This window comes from Talpa europaea (assembly GCF_964194135.1).
Source record: "Talpa europaea genome assembly, chromosome: 5".
Taxonomy (NCBI): Eukaryota; Metazoa; Chordata; class Mammalia; order Eulipotyphla; family Talpidae; genus Talpa; species Talpa europaea.
Window position 1 is genome coordinate 52,286,149 of NC_140071.1, and position 23,731 is coordinate 52,309,879.

A 23,731-nucleotide genomic window follows, 5' to 3' on the forward strand; every position below is an offset into this window, starting at 1 on the left:
AATGGAAAGACATCCCCTGCTAATGGATTGGAAGAATAAACATTATTAAAATGGCCATCCTACCAAAAGCAATATACAGATTCAATGCTATTCCAATCAAAATCTCAATGGCATTCTTCAAAGAAATAGAACAATTATTGATGAAATTCATATGGAATTACCAAAAACCCCGAATAGCCAAAGCTCTACTGAAAAGAAAAGAAGGAAATGGAGGCATCACACTCCCAGACTTCAAACTATACTACAAAGCCATAATCATCAAAACTGCATGGTATTGGAACAAGAACAGACATACAGAACAATGGAATTGAATAGAAAATCCAGAAATAAACCCACAGATTTATGATCAACTAATCTTTGACAAAGGAGCCAAGACTGTGCATTAGAGCTAAGAAAGTTTGTTCAATAAATGGTGCTGGGAAAACTGGGTCGCTACATGCAAAAGAATGAAGCTTGACCACTACCTCACACCATACACAAAAATCAACTCAAAAAGGATTAAAGAACTAGACATAAGACCTGAAACCATAAAATACATAGAAGGAAATATAGGCGAAACACTACGTGATTTGCACATCAAAGACATCTTTACAGACACATCACCCAAAGCAGTGATAGTGAAGGCAAAGATAAACAGCTGGGACTACATCAAATTAAAGAGCTTCTGCACAGCAAAAGAGACAATAACAAAAACAAAGAGAAACCCCACCAACTGGGAGAACATTTTTGCACCCAACACTAATGATAAAGGACTGATCACAAAAATCTGCAAAGAGCTGATGAGACTCAGCAACAACAAAGAAAATAATCCAGTCAAAAAATGGGCAGAAGAGCTAAAAAGAAACTTCTCTGAAGAGGGAATGCAAATGGCCAACAGACATATGAAAAAATGTTCAACATCACTTGTCATCAGGGAAATGCAAATCAAAACTACCATGAGATACCATCTTATACCAGTGAGAATGGCACACATTAAAAAAACTAGCAACAACAAATGTTGGCGAGGGTGTGGAGAAAAAGGAACTCTTCTGCACTGTTGGTGGGAGTGCAAACTGGTCCTATCACTATGGAGAGCTGTGTGGAGATTTCTGGACCTACTAAACATAGAGCTTCCATATGATCCAGCAATTCCACTCCTAGGTATTTACCCAAAGGACACAGAAACATCAATTCCAAAGAACACCTGCACCCCTATGTTTATAGCAACACTCTTTACAATAGCTAAGCTTTGGAAACAGCCCAAATGCCCCAAAATAGATGACTGGATCAAGAAGATGTGGTACATATATACCATGGAATATTACTCAGCATTCAAAAAAGATAAACACATACAATTTGCAGCAACATGGATGGCGCTGGAAGGGATCATGCTTAGCGAAATAAGCCAGAAAGAAAAAGAAAAATACCGGATGGTCTCACTCATAGCAGGAATCTAGAAAACTTAAATAAGGGACCAGGAAAATGAATAACTATAAGAAAGTGAAAATCAAAATAACCAAAAAACTATGAACCAGAAACACTTTTTGGGGGGTGGGGGGCAGGAGGGGAGGGATTGGGGTCAGAATGGGGGGGTTGCAATTGTATGGGGAATATAAAAATAAAATTTATTATTTAACAAAAAAAGAAAAAAAATTGCTATTTAAAAAAAAAAGGAAGGACATTTTTATACATGCTACAACATGGATGAAACTTGAAGACATTATTCAGTGAAATAAACCAGTCGTAAAGGGACAAATATATGATTACACTTATATGAGGTGTTTAGAATAGTCAAATTCATAGAGGTAGAAAGTAGAATAGTGGTTATAAGAGGTAAAGGGGAGAGGGAGTGGGTGTTTAGGTTTTAATGTGTATAGAGCTTCAGTTTGGGAAGATGAAAAAGTTCTGGATATAGATGGTGCTGAGGTTGTACAATGTTGTGAATGTACTTAATGTTACCTATGGTACAATTAAAAGTGGTTAAAATGTACATTTTATGATATTATATATATTTTGTTATAAAAATAGCCCAAAACTGTATTACAATATCAGAGTAAGTAAAGTAGCAGAATAATAATTGCTCAAGATTGATACTTAGTTCAACATAACCACATGCATAGTCAAGAAGGAAACTCTGCTATGTTAGTGAATTTAATATCTTATATAAATGCTATCATAAATCAGTTGGAAAAAGAATTAATGAATACTATGACAGTGAGTTATTTTTGATAAAAATGCATACTAAGTTCCTATAATATCAGATAAGATCCTAAAAAGTAGTCGGAAAAGACATGCCAAATATTTGACTAGTCTCAGGATGGAGGAAGACTTTATTAATATAAAAATAATAGACTTAGAAAGAAATATGTGTTAGATTCCATGCATTACACTTACTATTGCGTATAAAAACTCTAAAACCAAGAGATAAACTAGAAAAATAGCCAGACAGAAAGTTTACTAACATTATCTTATACATAGTTCCTGCAAAAATAGACAATAAAGAAGGAAACGATAAGGGTTGATACCAATGTTCAACGTTGCTAGATAGCTAAGATTTGTAATATTTTTTGCCTATCTATGAACAAAACTATCATTAAAAATAATTTTTGGTGTTATTGGGGGCTTAAGGGATGTGCACTCTCAATCATAACTGTGTAACGGGACTCTTTTCAACAGCCTTTTGGGAAATCTATAGCTGGACTGTAGCAGAAGCTAAGCTTAAACTAGTTTAAACAAAAAAGGGGGGAGACGGGGTTCATGCAGCCAAGAAGCTCGAGGAGTGGATGTAAAATGATTTTTCTTCTTTGTTTCTGCCCCTCTATCTCTCATTGCTTGCTCTGCATGGCTGTATTCTCAGGTAGGCTCTCTACATGGTGAAGAGATAGACCCTTCTCCATTATCCTTACTGCTTGCTGTCCAGAAAGGGAGAAAGTGAGAGCAAGTATCTTTTTTTAAAAAAATAACTGTTGTATTGATATAATTCCTATACCATCCCAATTCACTCATGTAAAGCACACCATTAAATAATTTTTAGTAAAAGGAGTGGTGCAACCATTCCCACAATCAATTTAGAGCATTTTCATCACCACAAAAGAAACCTCATACCAATTAGCAGTGCTCCTCATTTCCCCCCAACACTCAGCCCTGGGCAACCACTAATCTGCTTTCTGGCTCTATAGATTTGCCTGTTAGGAAGCACCTTTTAAACTCTCCAGCAAAAGTCCTGAGGAAATTCCAGGAACTCAGCCTGGCTTGGGTTATCCCTGAACCACTTATGGGTCAGAGAGCTGGAGTCCTTTCACTTGTAGGTCAGGTCACCATCTGAGCTCTGGGGTCAGGGAGCTGGGTCAGTCTCCTCTGACCAGATGTTCTGGGCAGTATTACTGTGAAGCAGAAGGCCTTCTTCCAAGTCAGGAGAACTGGGAAGGCAAATCTGTGTCCATCCCAAGGACAACTTTTACTAAGTCTTTCAAATACATATATCTCTGAGTTTGGCAAGTCAGTTTTGAGATTTTATCCTAAAGAAAGAATCAGAACCAATCTTTTGCTAAGCTGTGCCTGTGGTGATGGAGTGAGAAGCGGAGAAGGGGGCAGTAGTCTCCCAGTGGTGGAAAAGGAAGCTGGCATTCAAGGTTGATGGGGAAACACCCAGCTAGAGAAACCTCTTGACTTCAGTTTCCCTCCAGGGCACCTGTGGTGTGATTGCAGCCTTAGTCATACAGGGACAGGAGGTTTTTTCAGCCTAAAAGATTGTAACTTTTCCCCTTCCATCCCCTAGCCCCCACCCCAAGCACCTGGCATAATAGTGGGTGTAGCCTTTAAATTGGTCCCAGCCACTTCATTGAGGTTTTTAGTCCTGTCTGGGTCAGGAACACGCCAGAAGGCTTGAGCCTCATGTGATAGTGCTGCCTCAGCTGAGCACACTGCCTTGGCCTGTCTGTGCCTGTTGACTCCCGCTTTTTAAATTTGCCAGCCCCAGAATGAGGGGACATAAGAGCTCTCTTTTGTCAGAAAGAACCACTACTTTACCAAAAGGGAAGGGGGAAGGGAGAAGGCCAATTGGGTAAAAGGTCAATTGTCTAGTGAAAGATAGAAGTAAACTTTCAGTGGTGAACTTAATGTAGTATGTATAGATGCCGATTTATAATAATGCTTGCCTGAAACTTATATAATGTTATAATGCAATCTTACCCTGCCACTGAACTGTGGCAGATCTCCCAGGAAAATCTCTGTAGCTGAAAGACTTAAAAAAAAATTTATTTAGTTATATGTATTTTACATCATTGTTCATTTTTCTTTTTTTTTTTTTTAAACGTTTGCTGTCTTTTCTCAGGTGTAGTCCCCATAGAATTCCCACCACCAATTCACCCATGCACCATCACCATAGTCCCTTGTGCTCTTCCCGCCCTTGTTTTGATCCCTCCCCCTCCTCCCTCCTTGCAGAATATCTCTGATTTATAGTTGTTTATTTTTGTTGTGTGTTTTATTGTTATTATTTTTTTCCTCTATCCCTTGTGTGGTTCCCCTATATTCCTCCTATAAGTGAAACCATCCGATATTTTTCTTTTTCCTTCTGGCTTATTTCACTGAGCATAATCCCTTCCAGTTCCATCTGTGTTGCTGCGAATGGCATGAGTTTTTCTTTTTTGATTGCTGAATAGTACTCCATTGTGTGTGATAGACTTTCACATGCATAATTTTTTTAAAAGCCAATCAGAAGGTGAAGACTTGTTCAAAGGTGCCTGCTGTTTTATGACAGAATAGATATACATAGATGGATAACCTCTCTAAAAGTGAAATTAAATCTACAAATTGAAAGGCTAGTTTGGGGGCCACTAAAGAAGCAAATATGAAAAGTTTGTAAGCAAAAAAATAGCTGTGACAGATAGCATCTGCCTATTCTGTGTGTTTGAGGTTCATATCATCCATTTGCTAATTGCTGGAGATTAGTCCACAACTTCTGGGATTTCAGAAGTACAATATGAAACTTGAAGGTAGCTTTGGGATCCCAAGGGAAGATTGTGGTAAGTCCAAAGCCCAGTGATACCCTCACAGCAGGAGTTGGGGGTGTTCCTCCTGCTTTGCTTCTGTACCCACACCTCTGTGTGTGAAATTCCAAGACTGGAGAGCTGGCAGTTCTAGGAGACAGAATAACCCTGCCTTAACCACATAATTTGACTTTTTGCTAGGTAGGAACTAGTAAAAGTTTTCTTCACTTAATTCTTGTCAGCACTGGAATATCCCATCCAGGTACATTTGGAGATCAGGTTAAGGCTGATTGATAAAAATGGCAAGAGTAGGAAGTTGGAGGAAATACAATTTGGATTGGCACACAGGTTGGGGTGGGGAACAAGTTCTTTTAAGTCTCTGGATTTTTGTAATTTCATAAAGGAAGAGAACCACTTTTTAACCACCTTTAAGGTATGTGGGAGGGGGAGATATTGGTGAGCAGAATCTTTTTGCTCAGCTGTTTGGCAAGCTGTTGTAGGACATGGGTTCACAATTTCTTCAGCATCACCTTCAAGTGCCTGCCCTGGAGTTAGTTTTGTCCTGGTTGTGCAGTGGAAAGAGGAGTGGGATTTGAATTTGGAGGATGGAGTTTGTGTTTCAGTTCAGCTGCTGTGAATGTCTGCTGCTTAAATATCCAACCAGTGCCAGGAGGTATTTTTTTCCTGGTACTTCCTATGACCCCACCCTTTTAGAATTTTAGCAAATTTAGTAGCTTTTATAGAAGTAGTCTCAGAAGCTATGAGCACTAGAGTTAAATGATCTCCAACTTTCCTCAGTCCCTCTATTCCCAAGACATTGAAGCTGAATGTGTCACTGCCCGAAGAGAAAGATGGCATTGTGGGCAATTTTAGATATCTAATTCTTTGAAACACTTCCTATTTTCCATGTACCAAATGGTTTAATTTTTACATAAATAATATGCCATGACATTGGATTGTAAAATGCATGTGCCTTTATTTTTGTGATGTATTTATCTTCTGCAATATTAAAGGGAAAGAAGTGTTAAGGTATATCTTCTTACCTTGTTTTTGAAGCCAGGGGACTTGTATAATTTTGTTACTAGAAGTGCTAACACCTGCATGCTGTGGTTACCTTAGAAATGAATGAGCTAATATGAATATACCATAAGATATAATGTGGATGGTCTTTTTCACTGGGGACCTGGGGTCTACCTGGGACACCCCAGTTCCTCTGCACATATATACCCTCAGTTAAGGTATACCTACACACTCAACAATCCTCCCCTCCCCAGGGCTACTGGCCAGACACTAGAGCCTACCTCTGACTGAGATTTGCATGGCAGGCTTCCACCCTGGTCAGTTTCTCCGTACTTCTCTTCACCTACCTTTTGTTGTATGGAGTTGAATTTCCTCAGAGTCCCTTTTGGCATCATCATTGATGCTCTCTGACAGCTAAGAGGTTCTTTAGTTCAAGTCACAGGATCTTCTTGGTCCAGTGCCCCTCTGGTCCATTTTCAGATTACCTACCTGGCAGTGAGGCAGGGAACCTCCTCTGATGCTGGTGTTCAGCTCTCCCAAGCCTTGATTTTGTCATCTGCTCTAATGGGGATAATAACACCTGAATTTGGGATAATTTCTGTAACCCATGATTTGACCTATGGTCTTGCTCCTCCTACTGCTATAGGGATGATTGCTATTTAATGACTCAGATAGAAGGTAGTGGCTTTGTCAGCTGGTGCAAATCAGAGTTAGGTCTTTTATTTAGAACCAACCGGATTATTGTTTCCTACCCACCATCAAGATAGACTGTGGGGATGCCCATCTGGCTTCTCAAGGATCCCTTAATTACCCTTTTATTATTAATTCTTTCCTGAATGTGTGCTCTTTATGATTATTTGATTTGGTTTCATGTCAGAGCAGAGGTGGTGTTTTACTCATTTCTGTATCCTCAGCATATAGCATGGTGCTTAACTTGAAGGTGAAAATTACTATCTATTGAACTCGGTTGTCCTTGGCCCTGTGCTGCAATCCCTCAGGACGTTCCCTTCCCAGTACATCACAGCTTGGATTGTGTCTACTTTTCCCATGTGCTACAGTCTGCCCTTGGGCACCTGCCCAACAAAGGTCTAGATGCCATGATTCCTTCCCTCTCAGCCCTTTGCCTGTGCTGACACATTGTTTTGTTTCCCTTCTGACACATTGTGTATAGAATTACATTTCGAATTTGAAAACATTTAAAGAGTAGCCACTCTATTCAAGAATATACTGTATAGGTCCCTTTTTAGAAATTTTACAAGTTTATTGTCTGCAAAGAACTAAGTCTAATCTCTAGTTTCCCAATTTATAAGCAATTCTTAGGTCTTTATTGTTTTGTGGATTTATACCTAAACACTTACTTCAACATTTCCGTGTGTTTATGATTGTAGACGGTTCCCCTGCTTTGAAATCAATAGCAGTTTAGTGTATAGGGCCAGATACAGTTGTCTTAAAATTGCTTAACACTAACCTATCTTAAAGGTTATATGTGTGAAGACTGCATTGTGTGGTGCTTACAAACTAATGTTTCCAGAGAACAGTGATGTTATATAAGCTGGGCCATTGATTCACAGACACAGTCAAATAATAGTGATTGTTTTTTCTACTTAAAAGGAAAAGTGAATTGATAAATGGAATCTTTTCTCAATTTTGAAAGTTCTTACATTTGATTATATTGTTTCATTGGTAGTGATGGCTAGTTGGAGAATAAAATAAGAAAACATCTGAAAAGTGATTCCTTAAAATCTAAGTATGTTATTATTTCTTAAAAGCTGAAGTATAAATACATATTTTATAACCATATTTTACTGCTAGTAAAATTACTTTTAATTTGTGTGTTGGAATTAAATATATCAATATTTCATGATGTTTTGTTGTAATTCTATTATAGATCTCCCCATGAATAAAATTGAGAATCATTTCAATCATTGTTGAGTACTCAGTATGAATTTTTATGTAATGAATTTCCTAAAAAAATGATCAGAGCACTTACTTTATGGCAGACACTGTGCTAGGTCTGGGTGTTTGTAGTGTGAGGTGACTAAGAATCTCCTTAACGAACTAACAATATTGATTGCATTTTCTTCAAGGCAGATGATGAGAGTTAATCTACATTTCATGCTGTTTATCTTAATGGGGGGAAGATCAAGCAGTTCAAACCAATCAATTGTCCTGAATGTGTTTACAGATACCAAGAGATGTTTTCAGGGGAGAGGACAGGAGTCAACCACCTCTGCTCACTTCTGACTGACACAGCCTGGTTTGGGGGACAGCATCCACCTCCTGCTCTGAGACCCAAGACTCAGATTCAATGCAAAATTTTACTGTCGTGATGTGACTTTGGGAGATCTCCAGGTCTTAACTTCAATTCCTCATCTGTACACTAAGGGATAGACCTCATAAATTTCTTTCTGCTCTTAAGTTATATAGGACAGCATTTACTATCAAAAAGGCTGCTAACATAGTTGGAGGGAGCTAGAGGTTAGATTTCTATTGCGATCGTGATTATTTTAGGGCCACGGAACCAGGAAACCTAAATCACCACTTTTCTTCTTAGTTTCCTAGCTGAGGGGACTGTTGCAGAACAGTGATGGGTATCAAGGCTATGGTGTAGTAATAGCTCACCAGTGAACACTGACCTCCAAAGCAAGGGTCTTAGAGAAGCTGATTTTGAGAATCCAGCTAATATCTGAAGATACACATGAAGCTCCAACTCCCTCCTTGAATCTAAGATGGCTGCCACCTCATGGAGCAGGCCCTGCCCAAATGCAGTTGTAAGAAGAGGAGGCCAGGGTCTCCCCTGGTGGCACAGTGGTTGAGCGCTGGGCTGCGAAGCTGCCGGCAGCCTCTGCAGCGCCTGTTCCATCCCGGCCACCGGCGAGGGTCCCACATGGTGCGCAGACCTCTCCTGCCACTCCCGCTGCTCCCCTCAGCAGTGTACTTCGGTCCTTCTGCCTGCTCTGCTTCCCGCTCTGGCTCTGGTGAATTCTCTCACCCTCCTGCGCTTCTGACTATACCCAGTGCTTGTATAAATAAATAAATAAATCTTTAAAAAAAAAAAAAAAAGAAATCTCACTTGCCATAAAAAAAAAAAAAAAAAAAAGAAGAGGAGGCCAAACAGAAACCTGGTCAAGCCCATTTCCTCAGACAGGCCTAGACCAGCCACAAGGAGAAAGTTTAGGTCAGATTCTCAAAAGCAGACCCTGAAGCTAGGATATAGGTTTAAAAGATTTTTTCAGAAGGTCCTCAGGGGAACTGGCAAGGGATTGGGGGAAGAGAACAGGTGAAGCCAAGCAGGGGTGCCATTCAGATGAACTCTGACTCTAGATATTATGGGAAGCTCTGAGTATAACCCACACCTCAGTACTTACTTCATTTGGGGTGAGGAATTTGGGCTTTGACTCTCCTGTCCTCTCACTGGTTAGGAGCCACACTGGGGTGGGGTGGGGTGTGTGCCCATGACTCTTAGTGCATCCAGGTGACACAGAAGCTGAGGTTGATGCACAGAACTGGTACAGGGGATCCAAGGGCATCTGGATGGAGTGCTAACAGAGTAAGGGACAAGAGGATGGCTTAACTGTCACCACAAGGCTCTAGCAGGTAAAGGAATGAACCTCAAGTGGTGTTAACCTTTCACCCTGGTATTTAGACACCCCCAGTGATGTGCTCTGACTTCTTAGATTATTCTCTTCTTGTGTGGGAAGGAACTCTATGACTGGAAGGGAAGAAAGAGAGGATGGCAGAGGGAGGATGGAAATGCCCCTCTTCAGTAGCCATCCCTTCTTCTTCAGAGAGTGGTTGTTAGGGCCTAAAGGAATCATGAATGTGAGCATGCTCTGGAAAGTATAAAATCCTAATTAATGTAAGCTGCTGTGAATAGTGATTTGCCTGTTGTATACCTTTGGCAGAGTAGAGGTTAGATATTGTGACTGGAAGTTTAAGAATGTTTTCCTTAAATTATATAGTCTTATTACAGTTAACCCAGTTCTTTGCAAACTAGGATCAGGAAAGTAGACTTTGCAGTGGTTATACTCTGACTGGGTTGTGTAGATCCCACCCTATTCCCTGCCCCCCTCCCACAGCCCCCACTAAGTAGTCTTTCAAAAGCTTTAGGTTTCACTGCTTATGGTGTGATAGTTTTGCCAGACTATAAACAGCTGTGCTTTTTTTTTTTTATTAACTCTGGCATCATGGGTTTGGAACCATTGAACATAAGATCTGGGACTATCCCAGGAACTGGGTAATCGAGGCAGAAGATCTCTGTTTATGACTAGTGGCAAGGATGGTGTCATTAGTGATGCTGGAATATCTGACATAGGGACCAAATTTCCTGAGCCAAACATTAGCTCATATAGCCTAATGATAAAAGGACATTGTGTAGACTGTTTGACATTGGAACTCGTCTAGGACATATATTATACATAATCCCCTTAAATTTATGTTCATCAAACTTTTTTTTTTTTTAAGATTTATTTATTTATTTATACAAGCACTGGGTATAGTCAGAAGCATGGGAGGGTGAGAGGATTCACCAGAGCCAGAGCGGGGAACAGAACAGGCAGACTGACAAAATACACTGCTGAGGGGAGCAGCGGGCGTGGCAGGAGAGGTCTGTTATGCCATGTGGGACCCTTGCAGGTGGCCGGGGATCGAACCAGCGCTGCAGAGGCTGCGGGCAGCTTCACAGTCCAGCGTTCAACCGCTGCGCCACCAGGGGAGGCCCTTTTTATTTTTTTTAAATGATTTATTTTATTTCTGCAAGAGCCGGGGTACAGGCCAGATGCACAGGAGGGCGAGCGGATTCACCAGCGAGAGAGCGGGGAACAGAATAGGCAGATTGACAAAATACACTGCTGAGGGGAGCAGCAGGCAAGACAGAAGAGGTCTGCTCGCCATTTGGGTTGCTCCAAGGCCGGTGGGGATCGAATCGGCACCGCAGAGGCTGCGGACAGCTTCACAGTGCTGCACTCAACTGCCTGCGCCACCAGGGAGGTCCCGAACTTTCTTTAAAAAAAAAAAAAAATACCCACAGCAAGAAATATATTTAGGAGAGGCAGGCTGCTATAGTGTTAAGAATATAGACTCTAGTGTCAGGTTAACTACATCTGAGTCCCGTTCCTGCTGCTTGCTAGCTGGACTATCATGGGTACATTACTTAAATTCTTCATGCCCTAGTTCATTTAATTGTAAAACGAGGGTAGATATAGCGCCATCTCATCAGATGAATTTGAAGATTAAATGAGCTGGTACATGCAAATGCCCCTGGCACAGTCCCTGGCACATATTGAGCACTGTGTGAGTGTTTGCTAATAATAATTTTACATTTGAGCCTATACACATATACTTCACACACAAAATATCTGAAACAGAAATTGACTATGTATAAATACTTTAGTATTTTCTATTTTATACTTTCTATTTAATTAAAAACATGAAATTCACCATTCTCTGATGGTTTTGAATTAGACTTCCCAAAACAGTGCCGATGTACAGTCATCAGCATCCCCCTAACAGCGATGCTATGCAACAGGGAACTTTTGTTAAGATGTTCATGATATAATTTACTCCCCCTCCCATGGTAAATCAGTTAACTAATTACTAGAATTAAAGGAGGATTGGTAGATTGATAGACTTGAAGGAGAACGGTTAATATTTAAGGCTAAGCTTTGGTGTGAAATTATGGGTATTTGAAAGCTGGAAAATGATGGGACTTGATTATTAGAAGTTTGGGCTGGGTAATTCCAAGGAACTTGAGAGAAGAGGAAGAGGAAGAAAATGAGACTTTCCAAGATTCCTGCTGTGTCCCTTGAACTCCTGGTCTCAAAAAGTACAATTAATAATTTCACTCTCCAGCCCCTCTGTCTCCTGTCCTTTCCTGAGGAAATACATTGTTGGCTGGACCTCAATGAATTGAAATAGCAGATAAATGAAGACCTTGTTCCTGTCCCCCACACCCTCCCCAGGTAAATCATCTAAGTGCAAATAAATGCCTTTGTGTTTGTTAGGATTGGGTGGTTTGTTTCCAAATAGTAAAGAGGTTATGCTTTCATTTGTGAAATGTCTTTCTCTGCTCCTGAAGATTAAAAGTATCTAGAGGCGAGGTGAGCCCTATAAACCTAATTCATAAGTAGCACTAATCCATAATAAAATTATATGCATCTTTAAAAATGGCCTCGCTTTATGTAATTGTCCTGATGCAATGCTATAAACTTGTGACTTGAGATATTAAATGCGTGGAAAGGAAACCACGTCATACTAAGTGAAATGTGTTAGGCTGAGTAAAAATGAATTTCTAATGAGGTATGTCAGTAAAATCATAATTAAAACAGTGCTTCAAATGATCAGGACTTGCTTTTATTTTTTATTTTGTGGCATAGTATTTCCCAGAAGGTTATGACTGCATATGGCAGAGATAGAAAATGGAGACATGAAAATGAGGTCATGTCCAAGTGGGTGAGAGGACATCACCATCAGCAGCCAAGTCGAATCTGCTTCCTATGCAAATGATGGCCCAAGGGCTGGCAGGAGAGCCATTAAGGTCTTTGTTAAGTCCTGACTCATCGCCATCTGCTCTCAAGTAGCTCTGTACTAAATGGGCAATGTTGTAACATCTGGGTCGAGATTTTCTTCAGTGCATTCTAATTTCAGATGGTCAAACAGGTTCTGTCCCATTAAAAAAATGGTTAAGGTTTGCTTATCTCTTGAAAAGCTACCCCATCCCTTCTTTTTATACTCAGTTTAAAAAAGTTTTGCTTAGTTTTTTTTTTTAAATGATTTATTTATTTATACAAGCACTGGGTACAGTCAGAAGCACGGGAGGGTGAGAGAATTCACCAGAGCCAGAGCGGGAAGCAGAGCAGGCAGAAGGACCGAAGTACACTGCTGAGGGGCGCAGCAGGTGGCAGGAGAGGTCTGCGCGCCATGGGGGACCCTCCGCTGGTGGCAGGGGGGCAGCCGGGGATTGAACCCACGCTGCAGAGGCTGCGGGCAGCTTCGCAACCCAGCGCTCAACCGCTGCGCCACCGGGGAGGTCCTAGTTTTGCTTAGTTTTTCAGTGGAAAAGGATGGTAGTCCGAATAATGGTGGTCAGAAATGAGGTGATTTTTCTGGTCTTTATCATCACTCCAGAGAGTCTCTTGGGCTCCCTTGTACATTCATTCACACACTCCTTTGCTGTTGATTTTGACAACAAATATTTTTTGAGCATCAACTTAGGTGACAGAGATTATGATAGAGCTGTGGAATTACTGGTGAATAGAAACAGGTCCCTGACTCTCATAAGGATAATTTAAATGTGGATAATGGAAATAGTATGAAAGTGCAGTTATGTTTGGAGAGAATTTTGGTATGACTGAGGTTATCAATAGGGTAATGGTTGGCCTATTTTCGGTGGGCTGATAGGGACTATTGGTCAGGCTGCTGCTGAAAGTCAATTAATTGAAAGCTGCTTTGCTGAAAGCTAATTCATTACACCGCTAAATCCATTGAAAGTCTGATTCACCAAGTTTATTTATGTCATCTATACTATTTCATCTGATTTTCTAACAGTATTTTAAGGACTTTTCAATAGTTTTTTCTCTAGTCAGCCTTGAGTGCTTGAGGGACAGAAAGCAGGGGAAATTGAAAGTCAGGGGAGGGAGACCCTGAGGACCATAATAAAAATATATCCACAAAGATATATTCTTGAATAGGAAAAATTGTTATAAATATATTTTTCATTAAGTTATTATTATTCATAAGGATAATACATTTTCATATGAACTCTTCACATTTAAGAATATATGCAAGAAGGCACTATTTATAAAGAATATATTCATAAAAAGAATATTTTCATTAATATATTCATAAGACAATATATTCATGAGGAGAATATATTCATAAGAAGAATATGTTCAGTTTCTCTCAGCCCCAACTCCCTGCTGTTGCTGCTGGAGACTGAAGGACAGAATTAGAGTCAGAGAATGGGAAACTGAGGCACAGATAGAGAGGAAGACCAAGAGGCATAAGTTTCCAGTTCAAGCGTTAGAATGCTGGGGAAGACACAGCCTAAACATTTCTTAAAATGGTATTCTGAAAGCAAAACAAAAAGCAGTCAATTAAGCTAGAAAGTAAAAGACATAATTAGGTAAGCTGATCATTTGGGAAATGGGTCTATTTAGGAAATTGGTTATTTGAGGATTGGTAGATTGACCATATGATTTATCATTAAAACTGGGATGCTTTTGGATGTGAAATGAATTATAAAAAATTATATTAGGACAATAGGTATAAACTAGAACTGTACTGAACAGACTCAGATGTAAGGTCAACTTGCTTCTCAGCACCTTGGTCCAAACTGGTCTCTGGTGTCTGTTTGAGTAAGGCTGGGCATGCTTGAACCTGAGCTCAGCCTGGATCAGCTTGCTCTTGCGGTATGGCTCCATAGCTGGATTTGAGATTGAATATGGGGATTGTTTCTCAACATGAATACTGTCTTCTGTTTGAAAGATCCAAAGCTGTATGGTATTAGGATAAGTTTTAAGAAGAGCTGTGATTTCTTGGATGTCATCCATGGCAGTTACTACCTTTCAGAGAATGACTTCCAATTCTAGATCTCTAAGCCAAGCTGCAAATGTAAATTTCCAAATACAATCTAGATATCTCCTTCAGGCACCTCAAATCTGACGTGCGCCCAATAGAACTCCCAGGAGAGGTTGAGAGATAAAAGAAGACTTCGGGGATGATTTGTTATATGTTCATGTCATGATTTATGATACTTACACCCTCTCCTTTCTTATTTACAAAACTATCTGCCCTTTAGAGCCCAGATTAAATCTCATCTTTCTGTGGTGTCATCTTTGTGAAATAGCTACATTTCTCTGTCCCTTATCTAAAGTGCCAATTGTTTATCTATGATAGCAACCCAGGGTGGTCGTAAGAAAGGTCTGTGGTTGGTACCATTTAGTTTGGAATAGCAAAACATTTCATATGTGCTAGGTACTTCACCACAGCACTTAGCACATTGCTAAGCAAATAACAGGGGCTCATTTATTCATTCATTCATTCAATGAATATTTACTGAGTGCCATATTATGCCCCAGGTACTATTGTACTTTCTGGAGATAGAGCAATCAACAAAACAGTAGTCCAGATGTCTAGGAGCTTACATTTTAGTGGAGAAGATGGACAATGAACAAATAGCCCATTTAAAGATAAAAAAAATTGTGCTTTGAGAAGTAAAGGACATAAGGAAGCTAGTGTAGGAGGCAGGACTTGAGCTTATCTGTTTTCTAGTGCAGTATTATTTCCCAGTACACCAAGCTAAGTGCTGATATTCTGGAGGATATAGTTCATGTGCTGGGCACCATGGGGGTGTTTGCCTCTCTCTTCATAGCTACATTTCTGGGCAATCTAGAGGGGGTCCAGGAGTCCCACCTGCTTCTGTAAGAAGATCCTCCCCTGGCTTTTCACACCTCCATCTGCCAGAATGGAGGGAGCCTAGCAGAGGTAAGTGCTTGAGGTAATGCCACTTAGACTAGAGTAAAGATGGGTGTTAGAATTCTGTGCGCTCTTGGCAACCCACCATCTTCCCTCTTGACACTCAGAGCCTCATCACTTTTTATTCTGACACCCTGAGGGCTAAGCTCACTAGGAACTTTGTCGCAGTTTCCGTTACAAGCACACCTCGGAGATATTGCTGGTAGGATTCCAGACCATTGCAATAGAGTGAGTCACATGAATTTTTTGTATCCCAGTGCACATAAAAATTATGTTTATACTATACTGTAATCTCTCTCTTTTTTTAGTACTGTAATCTCTTAAGTGTGCAATAGTATTATGTCTAAAAATTAAGCACACATCTTAAATATGAACAGAGATGTGAACACATAGCTGTTGGAAAAATGGTGCCGACAGACTTGCTTAATACAGGGTTGTTGAAAAACTTCAATTTGTTAAAAAAAAAAAAAAGCAATGTCTGGGAAGCGCAATGAAGTGTGCCTGTAGTCACCACAGAAAGCCCAGATTTGGATGAACGCTCTGATACCATTTACCTGAGGTATCTACAATGATCAAATTCATAGATAGAAAGTAGAATGGTTGCCCTGAGGGGATGGAGCTCTGGGGTACAGAGTTTCAGTTTCGCAAGATGAAGAATTCTGCAGATTGAGTATAAACAATGTGAATGTACTAAACACTAAAAATAGACACATAAAAATGTTTTTATGTGTCTATTTTTTAGACATAAGACTATTGCACTATTGCACTCAAAACTGGTGAAGATGATACATTTTATGTAGTTTGCCACAATTAAGAATAGTAAAAGAAACCAAGACCCTAACTTTGTCTTTCAGTCTCTAGTTTTTTCCTGTTTGTGTGTATAACTAGAAGGCTCCTTCTTATTCCAACTATCAGAGTCCTCCTGCTCCTGCTCTCTCTTTCCATAGCATTTACCACTGTCTGACCTGAATATGTTATTCATGTATTTGTCTGTCTGTCTTGTCCCTCAATTAGAATGTTAGCTGTATCAGAGCAGAGATTTTTGTTTGCTGTTTATGGCTGAAAGAGTACCTGACACATACTAGGTGCTCAGTACACATTTGTTGGCTGACTGCTAACTGGTGTGGAATTTTGTGTGATTTGCAGAAGGGAATGTGCAACTCGTTAAGGAAACAGCAAAAGAAATGTAGAGAAAAACCATGGCAGTCATACACGAGCTCTCCATCTCCATAATTAGATCTCTTCAGAAATTATCTGTGTGACGTGTTTCAGTTATAAAAAAATAGAATTAACTATTTCAAAGTGTTTGTTTTGAAACATAGCTGGAAAAGGGTGGGGGGAGTCCTTTTCTGTTTTATGAACCAGTCTGTTTATTGTTGCCTGGAGTGTTTCCTTTTGGGGCTGCAGGGTACCTCTTCTGCCACCCCATTTTTTATTTAGTGACATTATTTCATGGCTGGTTTCCACCTTCATTTTTCATTAAAAGTATATTATAGGCTCTTTTTCTTCATTCACCCCTTGAACACATCATTCACTTGTCTAGTGTACATTCTAATGCTTTGAAAATTACTGCAATCATAGGTAATCCACAGAATTCTACCTTATTAGCAGCACAGCCAGGAGCAAATCAGAGTCTTCATTTGCCCAGCATAGGTCACAGCCTGTGAGGAGCTTGTGCTCTGTCACTTGCCTTCTTTTTTTTTCTTTCTGTGTTGTTTTCATTTGGATTTCATTTTTCTGTAACTTTCAGAAATTTTTCTTTTGACTTTTCTTGCTGCATCTACACATACATGCTTGGACTGTTTTTCTGATTTGTTCATTTATTTAATTATTTGGTCGCTCCCATCAAAATTATTAAATTATTAAATTCCTTTTTTGGATAACATTAAACTATTTGATTTATTTGATTAATGAATTCCATCAAAAAGGGCCTTAACAGGCATCAATGGTGACTTGCCTTTGGTCATAAAGAAATTCACCTTTTCTCCAACCTTTCTTTAATTTTTATTTTTTTAAAATCCAATGTCTTCCTTTTTCTTTTGTTTTAAACTGATCTCAGAGCTCCCTTGAGGTATGTGCTTTTCTTTAAAAGTGGAGTGATGCATATATCCTAGATTTCATTATGGACACTTATTGCTTGAAGGGAGACATGAGTTTTCTTGTTTCTAGCCTTCTGCCTAGTGGAATTGAAAAGTATGTGTGTGTCTAGTTATCCATCCATCCATCCATGCTATAGAAATATAAATTCATAAAACCAGGTTTTTTAAATACTTTGAATGCCTGTTGTCTTGATATAATAAAGTTAGAGTTCATGGTCCAGTTAGTCTTATATAATTTACTATTGGAAATCTAACATATTTTTCCCTCCCTCCCTCCCTCCCTCCCTCCCTTCCTTCCCAAACTGGATATAAATTGTAATAAGAGATTTTCCATAATCTTTCTCCCAAACCTCCCCCCTCAATATTTTCAATAGTTACAAGTATTAGAGTTCCAAATTTGGAACTACTGAAAGAAAGGCCTTCAAATGAACTCAAGTCAGTGATGGTGGTATTTATAATTATTTCCTACTGCTTCTTATACCTTTCTTTTCCCACTTCCCCCTCCCATCCCACTCGGAGACACAGATACACAAAATACATGCTGCACATATGCTTTCTTGGCTTTTCAAAATGTTTATTTCACAAGGAATATGTGTTATATATTATATTATATGTCATATCACTATAATACATCAGGAGCCTGGCATGGTTTGGCATAAAGTGTTTAGATGATTGTTGTTTTGAATAACTTGATGTAAGCAACAAAATCTATTTTTTCTAGTGTTTATGACACTATCTACATTATTGGACAGCTTATCTTCTGCATTTCCTTAGTGCTAGCTCATTGTAAAATTTGGACTTCTGGATATTGGATAATTCAGATTTACCATTGTCTATAAAGAAGTTGGAATAGAATTTACTGTGTCAATGTGGATAGCTGCATTATTAATTTCTCAGTTTACTTTTCTCTGAATGCAAGTGTTCCTGTGTGGGCTAGATGCCCGGGTGCAGGGAGGGTGGTTGAGATGATGGGTAAAGAAAAAAGGCAGAAGTGTAGGAGTAGCTAAAACCTCCTGAGTACTGGGCACTGTGGTCATGCTGCTTGCCTTGAAAATGATCATGCAGAAATCCAGCTAAACTCTTAACTGCCAATCTTTTCAGTATTTATCATGCCTTTCCATCAGTTATTTTTATGACTTTTACAAGCATTAGTAATATATTTTAATGGGAGGAAGAGAAGGTTAAAACACATCTAAAGTTAAAATGCTATATTTTAGAGAAATAGATTTGGTTCAGATCCAGGTTCTACCACTACTATGTGAACTTGGGTAGGTTATTCAACCCCTCTGACCTCCACTGTTTTTCTCTCTAAAGTGGGGATAATAATACTTGTTTTGAATAGCCAGTGAAAATTAAATGAGATAACTGTGTTTATTGCCACTTCTAGAGGAAGTACTCAGTAATTGTGGAACATTTCTATGGAGTTCATTTATGCACACTGACCCTCTCCCTCATGTGGTGACTTCAATATCTATTTACAGCATTGCTGATGGAAGATGCTGTCAATCCAGAGTTTGACAGTCCCTCATTCCTATTTAAGTCAAATGTCACTCCTGAAATCATAATAAACTTTCCAACTATTATTTTTTTTTGCATGAATTGATAGTTAGGGAATTATGACTGTTTTGGAAACATTCCAGCATAGAAGTTTTATACCAGAAGAAATGAAATTCTGGCAAAATACCTCCTCTGAGGAATTAATTTGGTTTTTCGAGGACCACCACATATATTTTTCTTAATATAATGTGTCCTGAATTATATTTATTTCTTTATTTGTAAGTAATGCGATAATTTTAAAGAAAGCACAATCTTGACTTACATTTTCCCCAAAGATAATAGCTTTCTTCATTAGGATGTCTCATTTAAGAAGGGATATTTGTGCCTCTTTTGCCAGTCTTCCAAAAAAATTCACTGCTGGCAGAGGAAGAGGTTGATAAATAAAAAGTAATTTGGTTATAAAATTTATAAGCTATTGGAAATAAGGACCCAAGAAGAAAGTGCCAACTCAGCTTTAAGTAGGAGATAATAATCAAAACAACAAGTGTACAAGTACATTATGGTAAGAATAAATCAAATGGCAAAGCTTGATGTGAACAATATGGAAAAAACAACTAAGTGAAGAAATGTCAAATGAAGGATTATCTTTACATGTGAAGAATCTATTCAAATCATAAATTCAGTGCAGGATTTCTGCTTCCCAAGGCCTTAAGGGCTTCTACTAAATAATAACACCATCATACTATAGCTACAGCAGCAGCAGCAACAAGAAAACCCTTTGTTTTCCTGCCAGCTCCTAACAATATTGTGTCTAATAGACAGGCTTTTTCACTAGACTGTGCCTTTCATTGGAAACTTCAACCTAAAAAAGGGTTCTTGTAAACTCTGCGTGGGGCTGGAAGTCTATATCATCAATTAGATAAATGTTTACTTCTTTAACTGACCTTTGCCACAGACAGCATTTGTTGAGCATTTTAGTTTTGACCCTCCCTCTGAAGTAAATATTTCATTGAACAAACATGACTTTGTAACAATAAAGTGACTTTATTATTCCTTTCTGTTCCATTTTCCCTTTACCTTTATTCTGTGGCTCTACTTCATTTATTTATTTGAAGTACCATTTACATCCTTATTAATATTTGACAGTATACTATTTCTCTTCTCCTTAGGTGTGGTTGCCATAGCTTGTGGTGAACACACACACACTAAAAAGAACGAAACCTTGCTGTTTGTAACAATAAGGATGGAACTTTAGGTCATCAAGCTAAGTGAAGTCAGAAAGAATGACAAAGACCACATAATTTCATAAAAATGTGGAATCTAAAAACAAAACCAAAAACCTGAGCTTATAGATAAAGAGAACACATGGGTAGTTCCCAGAGGCTGGTGGTTGTAGGAATAGACAACATGGGTGAAGGGGTCGTCAAAGGTACTGATTTCAGTTGTAAAATAAATAAGCCCTGGGGATGTAATGCATAGCATGGTGCCTATAGTTTATAACACTGTATTCATATTTGTAGTCAACTGTCCTACCCCTCCCCCCTTATATTGCATATCTCAAAGTTACTAAGAGTAGATCTTAAAAGTTCTCATCACAAGGAAAAGTGTTTTGTAACTGTAACTGTGTAATAGTGGATGTTAACTAGATTTATGGTGGTGATCATTTCATAATATTGAATCATAATTTTGTACACCTGAAACTAATGTTATATGCCAATTATCTTAATTTAGGCATAAAGAAAGATTGTTGGGGAGGTGGAAAAAGAAAGGGAAGGTAGGACATTGACAAGGAGAAAATTTCGAGGCAAAGTGAAGTGGTCAAATAAGGGAGAGGAGGTCATGGAATTTGGGATGAGGGGGCTGAGGAGTGCAGGGTGGGAGACAAGTTGTAGTGGGGTGGGGGTGGGGGTGGAGGTTGAGGTGACCTGGAAGAGATTGTAGGATATGGAGTACTTTGTCAGAAAAGGTTTGTGAGGGGATGAAATAGAATTCAGCCTGAGGGGAAGCTGCTTGGTGTGTATATTAGCTTATGGAAGAATTGAAGATGTTTGTAGACTGAAACTACATTGGAGGAGGAAATAGACGATTCAGTAGAGAGGGGATAAGAGGATGAGAGGGGAGCAGGTCTGGATGGGCACAGGAGATGGGATGAAGAGGACAAGAAGAGCAAACTACCTACTTACTTATGTATCTGTTTTTTTCTGTCTACTCACCCTTCCATCTGTTCATTCATCCATCTGTCCATCCATTTATTTGTATATTGACTGTTCCATTTTTCTTAGAACTCACTCTCATTTTCTTGGACCTTCTGACTGCTTGTCCCCAGAGATGCTGGGGAACCACACAGCATTCTGAGGTGGGGTTAAGTTGTAAAGACCTTTTCTCAAGCTACACAAAGCCCACTCTAGCCAGCTGGCAGTTTTGAGTTGCCATGTATAGTGGTTTCTCCAGTTTGAAAATCACTGAAGTCATATCTACTCAGTGCAAGATAAAAAGGTTACTAATATTTATAATTTCATGCTTTTTAAAGTACTTTAAAATTAAAAATCTTCTCACTAACTGCTTATTGCTCCTTAGTTCTCAGTAGACTTAGCAAGATGATTGTAGGTAAGTAATTCCTACCTTCCCTATAATATACAGCAAAATAATTGAGAAATGTTCTTTTCCCCAATAATTACTTTTCCTATTTATGAACAATGGAAAGAAACAAAATAAAGAGTAAATGGAAGAAATGAAAAAATAAATCCACCCTGACTTGACATTCTGTCCAGTTAATGAACCCTACCGAGGAACCACATTAACACTGCCACCGTTTTTAATGACGGAGTAACTCAATATGCGCACTCATTCGGGACATTTATAGATTATTAATTACCCACACATGGTACTCAAGCTATGAATGTAATTATCCTGAGTCTGTCTTTCCTTGCTAGCCCAGCATCTTAAACCTATTCCTTGGATCACCCTTGTGTCCATGAAGCCCTTACGGTTACGGTGCCTCTCAGCATCATTTTTGCTATGGTCCCCCTTAACCTTGGCTAGTATTGACCCGGCAGGCACCTTGTGCTAAGCACATGCTTTTCAGTACTGATTCTAAGGGCGACTGATTCTCATCATCTCAGGTGATGGCGATGACACCTCCAATCATGCTCATGTTCACAGAGGGGACACAGGAAGCAGATTTTAGGAAGTGATTTATTTCGGAGACTTGGGGGGCATTCTTGTTGCCCACAGCCTCTGAATTTGTGCTTAAAGACAGTTAAAACTAATGACAGCTGATAACTGGAGAAGAGACTGCTGAGCAGATGGTCCATCAGAGGCCAGAAGCCTAAACTAATGGTAGGCCAAGGTGCAGATTTGGAAATAGGGGATTCCTTGGGGAAACGAATTTCTTGTTCCCAGATGTGGATTAGCCATTTCAGTAGCAATAGGAGTGATCTTACAGAGGGGCCAATTCCTCATCTGACTCAAGGCTCAGGTGTGTGGTGCTTTACAAGCAAGATTTCCAGTTTTTGACCAATACCAGTAATTTTGCCTGGGGTGCTTCTTGAGGAGCCCACTGAGAAGGATGTTGTCTTCATTGGGAAGAAAGAACATAGGGTTCCTCTTTCCCTCTCCCCACAAAGCACTACTAGTAGTAGTAGTATTCTGATTATAAATATATTAATTGCTGATTATGAAATACTACAAGGTTTAGACATGAAGCGGAAAGTAAAAATCTCCTTAATTCTACCCCATAGATGTAACCATTGTTACAATTTGTGGTCTACTTTTCCAGAAGTTTTTCTATGCATTGATAAATGCACATATCAGCTCATATATCTTTTAGATAAATAAAATCATATTAGACTTACTCCTCCAAAACTTAAGATATCTAGCTTAAAATATTTCATGGACATCTTTCTATACTAATCCACATAGATTTTCTAGTTCTTTTCCAACACAAGAGCATGGAGTTATATTGCTATAGAACAATTTACTGAATTGGCCATTTACATTTAATTAAATTTTTTTATGTCATGCTGCAAAAAGAAATCATGTACATTATTTTTTGTGCATTTGTTTATTTCCTCTGGACAGATTCTACAAGCTTATCAGCTAATTCAAAAGGACTATTCATGTAAAATTTTGGCATATATTGTGTAATTCAGTATCTTCCAAAAGTTGAACTAATTTGCACTTCACCAGTAGAATATTTACACCTTCACCAACTTTGAATGTTATTATTCTTTAAATATTTGGTATTCTTAAAGTGGGAAATGGCATTTTATTGTTATTCTAGTTGACATTTCTTTGGTTATTAATCAGGCTGAATATATCTTTTCAGTAGTTTTTCTTGGCAGTTTGTATTACTTTTCTTGACATTGTCTTGCTAATGATTCTTATTTGGGGGGAAGGGAAGATTGCTTGTCTTTTAAAACATTGATATATAAGAACACTTTTCAAAATGGATATACTAGCCTTTTTATTGCTCTATATGTTATATATTTTCTCTCCAAAATATATTTTGTTGCTGTCTTTATTTTTTATTATTATTAATTCTAACCAAGGAATATTTATTCATTGCATTTGGTTGTTAGGAACCTTTAGTTTTTTTTTTTTTAATATAGAACTGTCACTCAAAAGTTTTATAGATAATATTGAATTTTAAAAGAGGCTGCTACTGTTTTTTTT